Below are 4,175 nucleotides of genomic sequence, written 5' to 3'. Positions count from 1 at the left end.
CATTTCAGTTGAATACAGCACACCTTCACTGAGATGCAATGCCATTCCTGTTTCATGTGCACTGCACCCATCATCAATTAAACATGGGCGGTGTCAAAGGATATTACTTTTGCGCCAACGCAAATGCAGTAACTTTGTCAAGAAGGATGCCACAGTATGTGCAATACCAGAGGGTGAAAGTTTATTATAAACTGGGTGGTTCGAGCCCTGAATACTGATTGGCTAACAACCGTGGTATATCAGACCGTATACCAAGGGTATGACAAAATATGTATTTTTACTGCTCTAATTATGTTGGTAACCAGTTTATAATAGTAATAAGGCACCTTTGGATTTGTGGTATATGTCCAATATTGTCAGAGTCTAGGTGATGTGGGTAAGGCGGAGTCAGGTGCAGGACACAGAGATGAGTAATAATAGTAACTTTACTCAAAAATAATCTTCCAACAAGGAGAACGAAAATCCAGAATCACATAAACGATGTAGATCGGTGGAGGCTAGAAAGCCGGTGACGTCGACCGCCGAACGCCGCCCGTACAAGGAGAGGCACCAACTTCGGCGGAAGTCGTGACAAATATACCACGGATAAGGGCTGTATCCAGGCACTCCACGTTGCGACATACATAAGAAAAGCCCTTAGCCATGGTATATTGGCCATATACCACACCTCCTTGTGCCTTATTGCTTAAGTATCCCATACACAGAGACTTGCTTTAATATCATCCTCTTGCAGGAAAGCTGACTCATAACATAACACAGCCAATAACTTTGTAATTACATGTACAATGCCTCTAGTATAGAAATATTGAACACTGAGATATTTCTCCAGTTAGCCTGGGGGTTAAGAGCGTTGGGCCAGTAACCAGAAAAGTTGTTGGTTCGAAACCCCGAGCTGACCAAAACATCTGCCGATGTGCCCTTAAGCAAGGCACGTAACGCTAATTGCTCCTGTAAGTCGCTCTTGATAAGTGTCTGCTAAATGACTTAAATGTAAAATGAGTGACTAAAAACAACATGCTGCTTAACCCTGTCCATAGCTGTGAATCATCATGTCATCCATCAAAGTCCAGTAACATCACATCTTCTGTGTGTGCCAACAGAAGACAGACACAGCAATTTCCTGGCCTTGATTGATATTAGGATAGCATCATCCCATTCCCCTCTACTCGACAGATAGATGGGTTTACACTAGACTAGAGCTATGTCATACACTACCCCGATGGAGCGATGCTCCAAACTCTATGATGGACTATGTTTACTGTTCTATTTCTGAAAAGTGTCAACATACCATATGCTCTTGAGAGATATATTTTTTAGATGCATGCCAGTAAAGCCACTACACAACACTAAACTATACATGAATTGGACTATATCGATGACAAACGGTGCCCACAAACTGTTAGGGCCTACATAAAGCTGTCCCAACAGCAGAGTCCCAAAAGTAGTCCCAACACCTTACCACTGCTCCACCTGTCTATCAGCGGAGCCTTGTCTGGCAGCAAAACAGTTCATTCAGCCTCATTTACTGCCTTTAAAAAAAACATAACTGATATGGCTGACTTGCCTAAACAAATGTGGTTTCTACTGACAGCTGAGATGTACAAACTATGGCATAAAGGGACAGCGAGCAGATAAGAAGCAATCTGGAATTTCGATCAATATATTAATGAGTGAGCTAGGACGGACATAGTCAATATAACTATTTGTTCACACTTTTGAAATTTACAGCGAAATCCCAATTTGAAATTCCGAATTGGATGACTGTTCAAAATCATTTTCCGTATTTTCCCAGTCGGAGCTAGTTTTATCCGAGTTCCCACTTGTCTTGAACTCACTGAAGTCTGAGACTTCCCAGTTCTCGAGTTTCCAGGTTTTTTTGGATGCTGGAAGTCATGCTGGATTGACACGTATTAATGTAAAACTAACATGCAAAATAGGCAACAAAAAAAACGTTGTGGCTCTGCCCTGAATGACTCGTCAACACTGATTATCAGTATTAATTAGATTTCCTTGCTGAAGGCAACAGTTTCCCCCATAGGTAAAATTCATCATCTCCAACAGCAGGCTATCTGTCACTGCTGCCATCTCATCATTTCTGAATATGTGGAGGTAGCTGATGATAAAGGCTGCAGGAACAAATTGAATGTAGAACATTTGATTACATTAGTTGTGCTCCTTGATCTCTGTTGATTTCCCCTAAATAAGATATTAAATTAATGACACATTCACATGCAAATCTTGTTTAAATCTTCAAAACCTAATTTAATATATTATCATATTTCCAGCTACATTTGGAAAGCTGTGTGGAGTAATTGCACCTTCTTGCCTTTGTGTAAGTGAGCAGAGCTTGTCTTTTTGTACTCTGAATCCCTTCTTTAAAAGAGCAGTGGAGGGTAGTACTTATGAAGTTGGCTGTTTGCATCTTCTCTTCAAACAGACTAAATGAAAGTGTAAAAGTGATTAATCCAAGCAAGACACAAAAATAACTTTAAGTCTCAGATTTTTCTAAGGGAGTTCATTAGCTATTCACTGGTAATTACACATCATCATTGTGTCTTAATTCAGAGTCAGGTTTTTGAGTCTAAGAACTGTACCTCCCGCCAAGTCTCAAGAGGGCTCGCTAACTACAGAGGTTACCAAGGCAACTAACTGACTCCCACATGGCACCATTATGATCAATAATGGATAATGTAGGCTACAGACATCTAGGGGCTGAGAGACAAAATCTGATTAGAAAAGTGTTGTATCATAACCTGTTTTTTCTAAGAGATTTTAACTGACAAACCAAAATCAAATATATTTATGATTGGTGTAACAGTACTATCATATCATTTGAAACAGCAGAATTTTTTTTATTATTTCATGCACTGTTTGGAGTGCCATGAATTACAGAGTTCACTGTGTGAATCATCTTTAAAGTGTTTTTAACACTGTTGCTTTAAAACAAGGCATGCCATTAATTGTATGTTTACTTCAATGATTTCAGCATGGAGTTTTGGCCTCCTCTGGGGACTGGCTCATGAGAAAGAGGTCTTACAGTGTATTGGTCTGGTGGGTGGTTTACCACTCTCTGGACACATGTACAGGATAATTGAATACCTTAAGCGGAGGTCAGTCGGTTTTCAACAGCATCTCCTTGTACCTATTGAGTAATACATCAAAGCTTACAGCTTCTGAAAACTATAAAAACAAAATATGTGTAGATCCCTGGCCATTGCCTGCTAAAAATGACAGGCTAAAGAGATTAATACATTTGACAGAAAATAAAGATCAAGACACAATCTATTACTGAATAATAAATTTATATTATGTACAGTATGGGAGATGTACAAGAAAATGCCCCAACGTGTTGGTGGTGCTAAATATCCACAATCAATCACACAGGAGACAGATGGCTTAACAGCACCCAAAGTTAGGAATCATGTCACGCCCTGACCTTAGAGAGCCGTTTTATTTCTCTATTTGGTTAGGTCAGGGTGTGATGTGGGCATTCTATGTTTTCTATTTCTGTGTGTTTGGCCGAGTGTGGTTCCCAATCAGAGGCAGCTGGCAATCGTTGTCTCTGATTGGGAATCATACTTAGGCAGCCTGTTTTGCCACCTTAGTTGTGGGTAGTTGTCTTAGTTTGATGCATGTATAGTCTCACGGAGCGGCACGGTTGGTTTTTTGTGGTTTATTGTTTTGTTGGTGACATTTAAAGAAAAAAATGTACGCTCACCACGCTGCACCTTGGTCCGGTCATTTCTCTGACGACGATCGTGACAAATCAACCGTATTTATAATGAGAAATTGTGAATAACTTGAGTTAACACAGGCCAATAGAAGAATGTATTATTCTCACTGTGGTGTGTAATTAATGCATTACCATGGAAAAAGGGAATTCATTGTAACCTCCACAGTTTGTAATGATATTCTTCATCAGCTCACTCACAGTTCAAGGTGCTGATATTTTTTCTTTTGTGAGGTTTTTAATCTGTATGGCAGGTAGAGCCACCCACGCCCAACATACAGCCTTATTACTCAACTGTGAAAATAGGGTCCAAAATACACAAACACTGTTGAGTGAATTAGTCAACTGAGGACAAGCATGCAGAACTGTGTAATCACAATGACCTTTGCTACCATTTCTCAACAAAGATGCCTGTAAATGTTAGTTACCGAAAGGTTATGTGACA

This window comes from Oncorhynchus clarkii, chromosome 12 (assembly GCF_045791955.1).
Source record: "Oncorhynchus clarkii lewisi isolate Uvic-CL-2024 chromosome 12, UVic_Ocla_1.0, whole genome shotgun sequence".
NCBI lineage: Eukaryota > Metazoa > Chordata > Actinopteri > Salmoniformes > Salmonidae > Oncorhynchus > Oncorhynchus clarkii.
The sequence above is the reverse complement of the archived record's forward strand: the minus strand, read 5'-3'. Positions refer to the sequence as shown.